General features: G+C 42.3%; 1 protein-coding gene across 1 annotated transcript in view; it reads left to right on the top strand.

The window, feature by feature from the left end:
* Nucleotides 1–1,491: 1,491 nt before the first annotated feature.
* Nucleotides 1,492–14,773, top strand: part of sema4c (sema domain, immunoglobulin domain (Ig), transmembrane domain (TM) and short cytoplasmic domain, (semaphorin) 4C) — a 105,220-nt gene continuing 91,938 nt past the window's right edge. The window contains exon 1 of the mRNA XM_040049969.1: nucleotides 1,492–2,122. The gene's annotated coding sequence lies outside the window, so the exon portion shown is untranslated. The remainder of the gene's footprint in view (nucleotides 2,123–14,773) is intronic.

The raw sequence follows: 14,773 nt of genomic DNA, 5'->3' as shown, positions 1-14,773 counted from the left end.
AGGTATGGATGTGAGAGTGTGTGGTCGCTAGCCTCGCTGTGATAATCAGCACAGTGACACCAGATTTACCACTACGTCACAGGACAGCAATGGACTTGTGACCTTAGCAGTCCACCAAATGGACTACCAACCTAAAACCTAAATTGCCCATAGTGTAAATGTGAGTGTGAATGGTTGTCTGTCTCTCTGTGTTAGCCCTGCGACAGACTGGAGATCTGTCCAAGGTGTACCCCACATCTCACCCAATGGCACCTGGGATAGGTTCCAGCCCCCAGTGACCCTAAACTGGGTAAGTGAGGGTAAGGCTTTCAAATTAGCTAAACATGAATGACGAAGGACTTTAACTCATATCGGAGGGAATAATGTTGCGTTTACTAGTAAAAGAATCCAAGACTTACCCTACTTAATATCATACTTAATATATCTGTCTTCTTCTGCTGAGACCGAGCATTTATTATAACGGCAGCAGATGAGCAGCCTTTTTGAGTTTTGAGAGCAATCAATAAGCGCATCATTACAATGTGCAGAGGAGATGCAGACTACAAAATCTTAGAAAACTAAGATTAATGTTTCTTTATTTTCATGAGACGATTAGAGAATGAATACAAAAAAATAAACATTTGCTACAGACTTCATCTGACAACAAGTTTAGTAACTTTATTAAAGGAAATAATAATTATAATGCCGCATTAACATCTGCTTAAGAGATGTTAAACAGTGCCGTGCAATACTGCAAATTTTGTTTGATTTAGGATTCATCAACAATTGTCAAATTCTGAAAAAAAAAATTTTAATGACCATAGTTTAATAACTATGATTTTTACTTTCCACAATACTTAGTTAACACAACAAAACAAACCTTTCAGCTTTTCATGTTTTGAAACTGGGATTTTTTTTGAGACCTGGAATGTTTCTAAAACACTTTGGGTTATTTTCATTTGTGCTGTTCACTTTTAATAAAGTAGATGTGACAGTCAACACAAAAAGGTTCAGACCTTTTTCATTGTTTATTATTGAGATGTATTTTTTAATTCCCGGAAAGTAATAATTAACACAACTGAGTAAGCTACATAGTGCACAACGTATCCTAGTACCAGTCCGATTCCAAGACCAGTGTTGATATCACTGCTATCATATTTGGATCCCACCTCTTATGCTAAGCTTGGTGGTCAGTGGCGTAGCACCACCCAAGTCCTGGGTGTCAGATGTATGGAGTCGGAGGTGTAAAGGGACTTTGACCTCAGGTTGGGGCGGACTTATTTTAAAAAGAAAGAAAGAAAGAAAGAAAGAAAGAAAGAAAGAAAGAAAGAAAGAAAGAAAGAAACGTGCATGTTCTACAGTAAATCTAATGACTGCCGGGGGGTCCTCTGCTGTTGACCCTTGTTCTGAGGGGCTAATGGGCGGAGACCTGTTTGTGTGCTTCTTTGGGTTTTTTTTTTTTTTTTTTTTAAATCCTCTCAGGTCCCTGCTGTGATGCGTACTGCAGAAGTAGGCTGGGGGCGCACACACGCTGCAGCGCCACGCACCACTCACACACACTCCCATATACATCATTTCCATTGGACATTGGCACAGAGACGCAGCGCGACGACCACTCTGACATATCTGCTTGGTACGGACTGCCGAAACTTCTGAGACAGGGAGGCGGGTAGACCCTTTTAGCTGGTCCCAGATAGTGGATTCAATCCACGCTCTCGTTTCTTTCTTTGCTTTTTTCCCCTCTCCTCCTCATTTTCTCCTCCTCCTCCTCCTCGTCTTCGCCTGGTTTCGTGTTACAAAGCCCAGGGAGGGAGTTGCGCGGAGAGCCAGTTCTGTGTGAAAAACTGAATGACAGGATCATATGGCTTGATTTGCCTTATAGTCCAAACATTTTTAGGAGGAAAAAAAGGCATAGGGGACACGAGAGGAACTGCGAGAGAGAGCATCAGAAATTGATGAGGATGTGGAATAATTTATAACTCAAATTCAAAAACAAACGTGAGATAACGGAGAAAGCAGAGAGAGAGAGACAGAGAGGCAGAAACGGATACTGGCTCCAGTCGTCAGAGAAGGACGGAGAGCGGGGAGGAAAAGCGCAGGACGCATTGCCCGTGATCATCAGCACCATCACCGTAATAATAAGGTAAGTGTGCGCTCGTTATTTCTCGGCAATATTGCTTCCAGCGCTGTGAGGCGGCTGGATTTTAACACACTAACGAAGCAAGCAGAGGCAGAAAACATCCCAAACCCCGGAGCGTCCGAATCTCCAACTGTTGCCAAGAAGCCCACGTTTTTTTAAATTTCTTCCTAAAACAGCACCATCTAAGGTGCAGTGCGTTTGTATAGACAGATGATTTGGGGTGTTTTGGGTTGCCAGTTTTGGGGCTCAATGCGATGCAACTTTATCCCCTTTTCGCGCTGTGTAAACACAGCGCACTGCGGTCAGGGGCAGTTGGAAGGGAATCAACTCCGGGCTTTTTTCTACTGTATTTCTGTGCATCTACTGTAATGTGCTGCCGCTGCACCTCCACAATCACAGCCCGGCAATGCTACCGTGCAGCAAAAACGCACAACGTGAAGCTGACCTCTCGGTGTATACTGGTGCAGCAGTCTGAGAATGATCTCTTTTGTGTCTGCGTGTATTTCAGGCTCTTAAGTTCTGAGCGAGTCTGGTGCCTGACAAGACAAACTTTTAGGCACCTTCTTTTGCTTGGTAGTGCTTTTTTCCGCCTCTAATAACATCAATACAGATCCCCCTCGTAATCCTCACTCACTGTGGCCGCTGTCGTCTTCCTGCGAAGGGAAACTGCTTTGTACATTTCAAAGTTTTCTGCACTTGTGCACATGTGTGGATTTTAGATTTGTGAAGAGGTTTTAAGTTTCAGATGCCAAGAAAGAAAGAAAGGAAGAAAGAACTGACTCCCTTCAACTGCTGCCTGTATCCCTCAGTTAATACTCAAAAATGAAGCTCTTATGGTGACAATAATCCACTGGTTTGAGATATTACTTTGGAGTGGTTTCCTCCTTGTTCTTCTTTCCCTCTCTTTCTTTTTTCTTTTGCCTTAATGAAGTAAGTATTAGCTTCACTTGAGTGATTATTGTAATTACTGAGGAGGAGGAGGGTTGGAAGGTGGAAGGAGGGGCGTGTGTCCACACTGGACAGTGAGGAAGTGAGGGTTGGTGTAAGGAGGTGGTAGTTTAGAAGAAGGAAGGAAGGGTGTTGGATTGGGGGTCCCTGCAAAGGGCTGTTGCCATGTGGGACAGAGGAGATAGGTTTTTAGTAGTGATATCATACTTGAGGATCTGTTTTCTGACTGTGATATTTGTGTAACTGTCACAGGAGACTCCCTTTCCCTGTACCACAGGTGGGCGGGTGGCTTCTGCAGGTCTCTGTGCGTCCGCTTGTGTCACTGTGTCATTTGCAAAGATTAATGGAAGCAATAAGCGAGTAGAAATCAGAGTTAGCAAGTTGACATTTGCCGTGCAGAGGGATGTAGCAGTGGATAAGCCTGCCAAAATTCAATTCACCCACCTTTTAATTTGGTATAAATCAAGTTCACAGACTTTGAGGGGGAAAAAAGAAAAGTAGACACATAATCCTCACTAAAGGCACGCGCAGTATTGCACAGATTATTCGGCAGTGAAGCGGGTTACAAGGAGAGATCTTTCAAAACCAATTTAGTTGTTGAAGGATTCCTCCTGACATCTGCATTATTCCCAGGCTAAAAAAAACAAACTTAAAAATCCACTTTTATCCAGGGTGTTCGCAACAATGACACACACTCTGTCGCTCTCTCTCTCTCACACACACACACACACACACACACACACACACACTGTAGCCCTCTCGCCCCAGATGTTAATGCCTCTATTGAGAGAGCCACAGGACTCCTGCCGACTCAATCTCTTCATTGTTGGACAGACAATGGACTCCACATCCTGACAGCCAGCCTCCTTCCTATAGCCCCCTCGTGCACTCCTAAAGCTGCTCCTCATACACATGCAGTGAAATGGCACACAGTCATCCAGGCTGATAGCGCACACATGTAAATGGCAATGCCTCTACAGGCACGTGCGCAGCTTCATTTGATGTTTTCATAAAAGCTTGACTGATGTGGAAAGTCTCCTACTGTTTGTGTGTGTGTTCCCGTCTTGTCTGGGTTTCATGCCATCCATGCTGGTCCCCTCTATTCCAAGGTTTTGCAACTGATTCGCTTTGACTGATGTGAGTGTTTTGTTTACAGAATGAAAAAAATGCTTGTTAAAGTTTCTTAAGAGGCGCATTGCAGCATTAGCCCCAAAGTTCTTAAATGTCCCATCGGAAAACTGCAACAAAGAACAAATCACAGGCAGTTTCCACACGTGGGGGTCAACACTGCGTCATAGACCATACATCGTGACAGAGGCAGATGCCTCCTGTCTGCTCTGTGCCCGCCCGTTTGCGTGCGTTTAATCGTCACCCCAGTGTCACATGCATCACGTCAGCGCGACGTGTACTGCAGCCCACAACCAAGCAGCTGAACACAGTAAAATGCAACAATGATGGGATCATTGCTGATTATGTAACTCATTTTGCATACGGGAACACACAGAGCCTGTGTTCACGCCGGCTGTGGTGTATCACGAAGGTATGGATCTGAATCCGCTCATCATAATTTCCTTGGAGGCTCTGTGTCTTTTGCAGAGCAACAGTTGATGTGCCAGCTTCCCACAGTAGGCTTTTTTCTTCTTTTTTTTTCAAAACGTCCTTTCATCCCAGGACCGATTTAGTCTATCTGCTTTTCTTTGCTTAAAAAAAAAAGGATCTCACAGAAACAGATTTTGTTTTGTTTCTTCTGTTTCACACTGGTCTGTATTTCCTGCTGAGGTGCAAAGAGTTCACATTTCGAGCTATGCCCTCTGTGTTCTAATGCAGCTCAAACATAATCGCACTGATTCTGTGGGGGTTTTTTAGAGCTCCTCGGTGTATGTGTGTGTGTTAAACAGAGATATGGTTCATGGGAGGCCAGATGCAAGGTCCGGAGAGCTGAAGCAGATGGGTCGTGTGTGTGTGTGAGGGGAACAACGTGTTGCAAGTATGGGCTGGAAAGGCTGATGTTTAGAGAAGGTGTTTAAAGGAACACTGTGGCAAATGTGTCAGGGTTCAGGTTCAAAGTGATATAAACCTTATGCTGTATGGATAAGACAGTGTGTGTGTGTGTGTGTGTGTGTGTGTGTGTGTGTGTGTGTGTGTGTGTGTGTGTGTGTGTGTGTGCACGCACGCAAGATGTGCCTTCATGTTCCTAAGAGTAACATCACACACATGAAACTCAAACATTAACATAGTGTTACACATTAGCATGTCATTAGCACATTAATCACAAACGCTGAGCGCCTTTAATTAAACCCGGTCACATTTTATGCATTTTTTGTTGTTGTCTAATGCATATGTCTAAAATTATTTACTTCTGCTCTTACACCCTGCCTTTCCCCTGTTTTGAGTCTATAAGTACTGCTAGATGAAGTGCACTACAAGTGCCCAGCTGGTGCACTCATTACAACTAAAAAACTGAAAGAACAACGCTATGTTCTTCTTTGGCATCCATTCTGGACATTTGGAGGAAGGGAGGGGACCACTATAAAATGTTAAACCAGTAGGAGGATGTATCGTCAGCGCCTATGGTGATGTCAGTGCTAACTGCCTTGCTAATATTGCTAATTGTTGCCTTGCTAATATTGAAAAATCTCTATGTGTTAATGACACATGCTCTGTTGTATTGTTTGGTATACAAGTGCATTATTGTCGTCTTTGGTGTAGAGGAATTTTGTAGGATAGGTGGTCAGAAGCTCGAGTGGTTTGGATAATGGTTGGTAACATCTTGCAACTGCTGCTGGAGGTTGCTAGCAGTCGCTAGTTGCAAAGTGGTTGCAAGTGCGTCACTCAAAACTCTCTTTTTATTTGCTTTAGTTGCTAGTAGGTTGCCTGAGTCGCTAGTAGTTTGCATGGAAGATGCCAACTTGTCTGCAAACACTTGCAAGCTCCTCCAAGCGCTAGTGAAACTATGAAAAGTCAGGACAAACCAGTAAACAGAGGCTGTTTTCCTCAAGGTTAAAGTTGTGTTTTTTGAAATGTGTTGGTTGCAGCAGTAAAAAACAACTTTTAATCAAAGGCTTTTACAGTTTTCATAGTTTCACTATCGTTTGGCGTGTTCAATGGCGAGTAATATTAAAAACAACTCATTTCAAGTGTAATTAGCTTAAGTAAGGTAATGAATTGCCTATATAATAAATTGAATGTGTTGCAAAAACGTGTTTTGTTGTTCCATTTCTAAACTAAATACTAGATTAAATATTCAAATCCCATAAAGCACCTCATTGGTTTTTGCAGTTAAGCATGCCGTGTGAAAATGCGACAGAACTTTGGATTTCTTTACTTTGCACATTTGCATTTCTTCCTAATGTGAATGCATTACCGTTGAAAGACACTAAGAAAACACACAAACATGTTAGTTGTCTCAGCAAATTCTGACATTTCTTAAAACTGACGTGGTCGTCATTTATTGTCCAAGTACTACAGATGGCACTCTTCCTGTAACGCAGAGCACAAATTGTGCTCATGCTGAATGGTACACACACCACTGCACAACCTCCAGCCTCCGTCTCAGTTGCTTTAAGGCCTGCTGAGAAGTTTCCGTTAGGCAGCAAGGACGGATCCGGGGGGGGTTTTGGCTGCGGCTGTGATTGCAGTTGTTCCGAGAGGAGAAGCTTTTTCTGTTCTGCAACTTACCCTTCCCTTTGAGCTTTTTCTTTTTCTCTCTCGCTCTCATCCTCTATCTCTCTTGCCCACTTACGCTCACATACACCCCCTCCACTCGTTTCGGCTCAACTCGAGTTGCATGATGAGGTCATTTTTGCATTGCCAAAGTGTAAACCCTTACCACTTATATAGCTCGACTTTAATTGAACAGACAAGTGCACATTCAGTCTACTGTGAATGAAAACTATGCTAGGATACTAGGGTAATCCTTTTTTGTGGCTCTAATAGTTGTGCCAGTACCTTGAATGCCCCGGGAGCAGCTGTTATAGATGTTCCTTTCATCTCTCCAAATCAATTCAGGTAAATTAAATTAAGTCTTACTGACATTATTGTCAAAAAATTAACAATATTGCCAAAAATTCACTACGCTCAGAATACAGAGTACAAAGGAGTAATAAATACATGTCACCCTCTGTGAATGATGCAGCCAGCCCCCCTCCCCCATCATCCTTTGGGGCAATCAATAAATAAATAAGCCCTAAGGGACGAAAAGTGTTTCCAGGAAAGTCAGACTGGTGGAAAATCCAATATGGAGCAGAATGTTGGTCCTGGAGGCAAATATGTGCAGCTAGTATAGCTGTCTGCACCAGATTTTCATTATTTTTACAATATAGAAGTTTTGTTTATCAAAGCTTTTCATCCTGACCTGAAATCCCCCCCCCCCGGCTTTGATCAATGCAGTTTTAAAGATGTCAGAATGCAGTGCAGTCATCACGCAGATCTAATTACTGTTGTCTGACACAAATGAATGAACAGAACCTTTGTGTCGTAGCTCCCTGCTATGACACAAAGGTTTGCCCCTTCTTTTTTTCTTTCACCACAAGTAAACACCCCTTTTCAGGACTTGCTCGGAGAGTTACTCGAGGCTTTTAGAGGAGTTCGGTGGAGTTTCTCTTGGTAGCTCGAGTCCTCTGCATTATTTATGCTGGGCAGAATGGAGGTGGAGGAGAGCCCTGACCTGCTTGTTTGTTACCAGCTGACCACTACTGGCCATCTGGTGCCTGCTAGCTACGCTATTTGTGTTTGTATCTAACAATAACTGGGTCCAAGTTTTTATGTAAAACAGGACACTTGGAGTTAGAAGGTTAAATTGAGTTTTGCTTACTTAAGATACAGAACAAATACATATGCATATATATAACATAGTACGTTTGGCGGACAGCAACAGAGGAGTGTGCATCTCTCTTTTAAAGATTATTTAAAAGAATAGTGTGAAAGTTGTGAGGCTGAATTCAGCAGATATTTCTGCAAGTTCGATCACTTTCTTGCTGAGATTTGATAGGATGCAGACCTAAAAGATCATATAGTGATGACAAGGTGGTACACATTTGAAAAGAATAAAACAAAATCTACTTCTGTAGCTCAATAGAGTCGCCAAACGTTTCACAAATCCATTTTTACGGTGAAACTTGTCGTAATATATCAGCGCACTTTTCCCCCGCTTCCTTAATGAGGGGCTACAGGAACAACAGCCCGGAGTTCACAGATAAAAACTGAACAGCTGATATTTTTTATGACAGCTTGAAGCTACAGTTGTTGATGCAGTGCCGCAACGTGCTGCACAAACACATTTAATCAACAGCCGCAATCCCGAGAACAGCTGTATTTCTCAGATGGTCACAGGAAATAGTCGAGCCATGGCCAAGAGTGGCACCACTGAGTGTGGAAACGTCTTTCTCCTGCCTTTCGTTGGGAACGTCTTCAAATCAGGTTGTTTTGCTACGTCACATTTGAAGAGGAAGATTATTCAACTAATGGTAAATTCCTCTCTTGTTACTTATCTAATCATATAGCGTGCACACATTCATTTTACCCTCAGCTTTACTGATAAAACAAGAACATTTGGAGATTAAATGTTGAGAATAATATCAGCCTAATGACTTATATCACAGAAATAAAGACAAATATGTTATTGTGTGTGTTGCACTAGAATATTTAAGGACAGTGAATAAAAAGGTACCATGAGCTCCTGTAGCGGGGTTATCTGTTCCCTGTCTTCATCCATCTCTTTATCCCTTCTTCCCTCTCTGATTTTGTCCTTTCTCTTTTTGATTTATGCTCGTCTTCCTCCCTCACACTTTCTTTTACTTCTTCTTCTCATTCTCTCAGGCCTCATTTCTAGCCTCTGTGGTTTTGTCCTGCTTGGTCTCTGCTGCCTACTCTCCTTTCTGTATCTCTTCAGTCCTCTCCATATCTTCGGCCTGTCAAGACTCAGGATTCGCTTGCTGAAAAAGCTGGAAATATCACAACTGTTGAAATTCCTTTTCATCTTTGGTTTGCAGTGCAGGCCACTCAGTATAAATGTGAAAGCATCTGATTTACAAACATAGCTGCGGCACAGTTTAACTATGATCAGAGAAGAATGAACACTTGCTATTTAGACTTAAACTCATCATGGCTGATATACAATCACAGACACTTTATTAGGTACGCCTTGCTAGTATTGAGTTAGACCCATTTAACTGCTGTAACTGTTCGTAGCATTGATTCAACAAGGCTCTGGAAACATTCCTCAGAGATTGTGATCCGCATTGACGTGATAGCATCACACAGTTGCTGCAGATTTGTTGGCTGCACATCCTTGATGCGAATCATCCATTCCACCACATTCCAAAGTATTTGATACTAAGGGGCCCAAAGTTGGCCAAGAAAATATCCCCCACACCATTACACCATCACCAGTAGCCTGATTCATTGATACAAGGTGGGATGGATCCACACTTTAATGGTGTTTACACCAAATTCTGACCTCTTATTTTGGACCGTTCTCTGTAATCCCTACAGATGGTTGTATGGAAAAAAACAGATCAATCAGCAGTTTCTGAAATACTTTGGCACCAACACCCATGCTACTTAAAGCACTTAAATCAACCTTTCTTCCCTATTCTGATGCTAAGCTTGAACTCATCAGGTGGCCTGGACCATAGCCACATGACGTGCTGGTTGTGATTGGATGGTAAGATATTTGCATAAGCAAGCAGTTGAACGTGTGTACCGAATTTCACTCTACAAGCAACTGTACAATGACAATAAAAGTTCTAAGTTCTAAAAGTTCTAAGTTCTAATGAAGTGGCCTGTGAATGTATATTTATCGGTACATTAGTAAAGTGTGTAGCCTAAATTGCATAAAGAAAAATCTGAAATATACAATTTTCAGTCAGTCAATTTCACACAGTTTTATAAAGCCATAGATTGTGAGCAGAATCACTTGCTAAAGTGCTGTGGAGCAGTAAAACTACAGCTGTTGATGTTTGACCTGAGTAAATAACAAAAACCAAAGAGTCCACCCCTCTAATCCTGAACTGAACTCTTAGCTTAGATTAGATGAAAATCTAGAAACTAACGCAATTAGCCTGGTCTAGTCTGAAAGTTAAACAATGCTTTGTTTTACCTTTATAGCTTTGTTATAATTTATATATTAGCTTTTTGTTCAGAGCAAAACACAGAAAGCTGATGGGATTTGGAGGCTTCTGACTAAGCTAGGCTAACTGTTTCCTGCTAAGCTAAGTTTACGGACTTCTTGACTCTTTTACTACTTTCTATAAAATATGCAGTGAAGATTAAAGTGAGAAACCACAAATCAGCTTGATAAAACAATTTAGCTAATAATTTATCATCATTTTCACAACTATTAAAGTGCCCTATAGCAAGTTTCAAACCGCACAACAGATACCATCTTGGCAGCCATTTTGTTTGTGTTTGAGTGCTGAACTTCCTTTTCCTGTTCTGTAGCTTATCTAGCAATGTAGACTATATTTTCCAAACAGCAACGCTTGTTGTTTAGGACAAAACTACAGCAAGTCCAGCTGAAGTAAGAAATGTTATGACACTTTGTTGTTATAGCAGTTGGCAAAGACGATAACCACTGGGTCAAGAACTGTGATTCTGACATGAGAGTGGAGTGGTTGTTTCTGATCTTCTCAGCTAACTCTTGGCATGAAAGCAAACACTTCTTTTGCCTCATGTTGATGTATTTCTTTAATTGCTGTTCGCATCTATAATTATAGTAGGCTACATAAATCAATACCAATCCATTTGCACTGCTTCTGGGTTTCCTATTTGTTTTTTTCATCTCCCGAGTCGAAGAGTGGCTCAGGGTAAGAAATCTCCATTATATTTGATACTTATTTAGTAATTTCCTTTTCAGATAGCAGATGGACCCATCTATCCTATCTGATGCTGCTTATTGGGTCTGCCCATGCTTGGCTGAGGCTGAAATTGTAAAGCTGGATTGGGGGAGAGATAGTAATATGCTCAGCCAAAACAAAAACCTTGTCCGTAAGCCAACTGTGTTTCGGGGGCACCGTGTAGATTGTTTAGCATGTTTCCTGAGGACCCCAACTTGCACGTTAGTCAGCCGTTTGTTATTTTGCTTGTTCCAAGTCAGCAAATGCATTCTGGCTCAGTTGACTGGGCGATGTGTTGTGCAGAGAGGACCACTGGAGTTGTTCCCTTCTTTTGTTATTCAGGTCTCGGTGATACGTCAGTCCTGCTCTGAGCCATTGTGTATACGGAGGTTCCCATTGTTTACTGTCAGTTGCAGCATTGCTATGTGTGTGTGCATGGAGTATGCATATTCAGCTGCTTCTTGCTGTTTTCATTCATTATTTTGTCCTGGATAGTCTATGTAAATGTGTCCAGGCTAGCAGCAGAAGATAACAGTTAAAGTACTGGCTCAAACCCTGCATAACTAAGACTGTGTGTATGGGAATAATGATCCAGATGCAGTGCAGTAGGGGGTGTGTAAAGGAAAGTAGGCCCCTACCCTCCTCTTCCCCCGTGCTAACCAGAGCATGGTAGTTTGTTTTTATGACAGCCTTTTTTTGGCATTGTTCTGGTCGGATAGAGCTCGCCTTTCCTACCGTGGGACCGGCCGTTAGTGCAGGAAGTGCTGGGAGGGCCCAACTTGAACGCACACACACACATGCTGGATTGCAGGCTACAGCACTCGCAACCCCTCCCAAGCTATCGCCCCACACTCACGCATAAAGTTTTGAAAGGACAATAAAAAAAGTTGCCCTGCGGCTCGTCGGCTGGTAAGCTGCAGCTTATCCAGGAAGGAGCTGCAGCCAGGCTAATGGCCTCTCTCCAGGGTAGGCTCTATAGAAGGGCCAGTGGAGGCTTATCGGCAGCAGGAGGGCCCCTACATGACTGCTCTCTGAGATCTCCACTGAGCTTGTGTGTGGGAGTAGCTTAGCTTTCGGAGCTAGGAGGAGGGTGAGAGCTATTCTGCTTTATTTCCTCCTGTGATTGTCTTGGGTTAGCTCGGCCTGTAGGAAAATTAGTTACTTATTACCATTCTCAGGCGAAAATACAGGTGTTTACCCAGTGTAGCACTTCTAAATTCAAAGTTAACTATCCAACCTTATTGAAAAGTCAAGGTAGACTTCTACTAACCAAGCATTTCTTTCACATACTACAGGAAACTTTTGGTCAGTGCAAAGAGGATGGAAGGCAGTGTGTGCGCCATACTGTTCAAATGCCTACACATCTGTGGTTTATATCTTTGCCTTAATTGGAGACGTCTCAGTTAGGAGTCAGCGTGATTTGTAGAAAACAATGTAATGTGCGATGAAGAGGAGTGAGATGACTTGCCCCCTGTCTGACTAATCACATTTTGCCTCATGGATCTCAGCGTGACGTATCTACCTTGATCCACGTCCATGAATCACCGATCTCTTTCTTCATCTGTTGTGACTGAAATTAGACAATGGCACAGTCTTCATACCAGCTGCTAATACTGCAACAGAGCGGTATCATGTCACAAGTACCATCTAAAAGATTTATTAAACAAGAGCCGTGAAGAAAGAGGCAATGCAGGGAGTGAATCATTCATGCATATGCTAAACTCACTGTTTAACCAGTAAATGCAATGATATCTAACACTGTTCCACATGCAGTTAGCCTAAAAACCGGGACACATCCTCACAACGTTTGCTGATCATGAAGACGGCTTCAGTCTTCTCCTCTTAAGACTCCTGTTGAGCTTCTTTCATTCACTTTTTCCACACTTAGCTTATCTCAGGCCATGCTATGGTTCTTGTTAGCACCTTAATGGTCTCACCTGAAATCTAGCACTAAATCCTCCTTTGAGTCTGTCTGTATGAGCAGCTGCAGACACAATAGTCCCTATTGTTGAGGAGCGGGTTTGAAAAAGAGAAAGCAATTCTGGACTCTCGCCTACCCCCTGTCCTGCTGCAGACTCACCTCTGACCCGCAGGCTGGTTGCGCTCTCACCCATCTCCCGCTGCTCTTTTCCAGTCCACTGCTCTCTGCATGAAGCCTGACTCGTTTGAAGAAAGAGATGGAAAGAAAGGAAGATGCTCAGTGGGACGAGGCCTCAATAATACGACAGAAAGAAGATAAGAGGAGAGGGATTTCGACTGGGATGAATACAAGAGGAAAGGTTGGCAAGAGGTAAAAAAAAATAGAGAAATGTGTTCAGGTTGCCAGGTTTGGTCAACTCTTAGAGAGAGACGGCAATTGGAAAAGCAAGAAGGAAGCCGGCTTGCCCAGACAACGGCCCTGAGAAACCAAGATAAGAGCTGACCAGCAGTCAACAATTACACCATCAATTTCCAGTCTGGCTTTTGCCTTCTCACTCTCTTTTTCAAGCTTACTCATCTTTTTGCTTCTCGGTACTGTCTCCTATTCTCTTCCCGCCCCTGTTGTCTCCACTCTTTGTGTGTTTTTCAACGATCTCTCTATGAGGATCCATTCATTATCATAGAGATAAACTCTTTTATCTTGTGTTTGGAGAAATAAAAAAAAATCCACTACTGAAGTTATGGATAGTTTTGAGGCATTTATAGCACATATCAAGTAGTTCAGCATGTGAAGCTATATAAGTTTAGCTGAACAATTAGCTACAGTTTAGAAAAACAGTGGTTGGAGACCGTGGCCCGGCCAAAATTATTGCGACTGTGTGAAATCTTACTGTCTCTGAAATAGCTGCTTTGAAAGCGGACGCCAGGTCTGTGATGACTCGCAGTCAATTACCGTCTTCAAACTGACGTTAGTGTGTCAGAGATAACGGTAAAATGGCGATAAGATGGAGTCGGTCTCCAATCAGTCTGTGATTAAATGGGGTCGGGCGGGCAATTACATGCTATCTGTTTATGATAATACGCTAGTTAACTGTGGTAAATTAGCAAAAGTCTCAAATCTGTTGTGTCTGCAGATTTGTCATTGTCTACATACACAGAAATTCACATTAAAGAGACTTTCATATTAACTACTGACAGACAAACAGAAACTCATCCACAGATATCGCGCTGTAGTTGCTGCAGGATTGAAATTCAACTTCCAACTGACATAGGCGCTCAGCAACCTGACTTTATACAATTAAACAACCAGTTGGCAACCACTTTATTTTATCTCTGCAACTGCTTGCAATCAGTCGCAGAAAAATTCAGTGCAATCACTGGGAAACTACTTATTTTTCCCAAACAAGAGGAGTTTGCTGTCTTATTGTTATTCTAGTGTGACTGACTCTAAAATTTGAGAGGTGCTACTTTACATAAAACATGACTTTTACTTTTGGTAATTAACATAAATTGCGTCTCTTCAAATGTTAAGTTGGAACGATCACAGCTTTGTGACTGTAATTTCTTAATAATCCCTGACTGTATAAAACACTATTCAGAGCTAATACAACACTAAATTTTCACCCACCAGAACCTCTTGACTTCTCGACTTCTTGGATCAGCTTCACCTCAAAACAGACCATTTTATTTTTCAGAGGCTCAAAAATGCACCAACATCCCAAATAGGGTCCAAAAGTCCAGTTAAATTAATTAAATTAGCAGAAATAAGCCCTAGTGACAGTAATCAACTACAGCTACCCCTGTCAGCACAGCCATCAATCAGAGTCATGTCTAACTTAAGCTTTAACAAAATCCAAAAGGGTAACTTATAAATAGGTTATACCCTGTTCAGCCTTTATCAAGGCAGAATTAAGCTACAAATATCAAAGTAGTTTTTTTGGACTAGATTGTA

Source organism: Simochromis diagramma, unplaced genomic scaffold (genome assembly GCF_900408965.1).
Source record: "Simochromis diagramma unplaced genomic scaffold, fSimDia1.1 OVJJ01000159.1, whole genome shotgun sequence".
NCBI lineage: Eukaryota > Metazoa > Chordata > Actinopteri > Cichliformes > Cichlidae > Simochromis > Simochromis diagramma.
The sequence above is the reverse complement of the archived record's forward strand: the minus strand, read 5'-3'. Positions and strand labels throughout refer to the sequence as shown.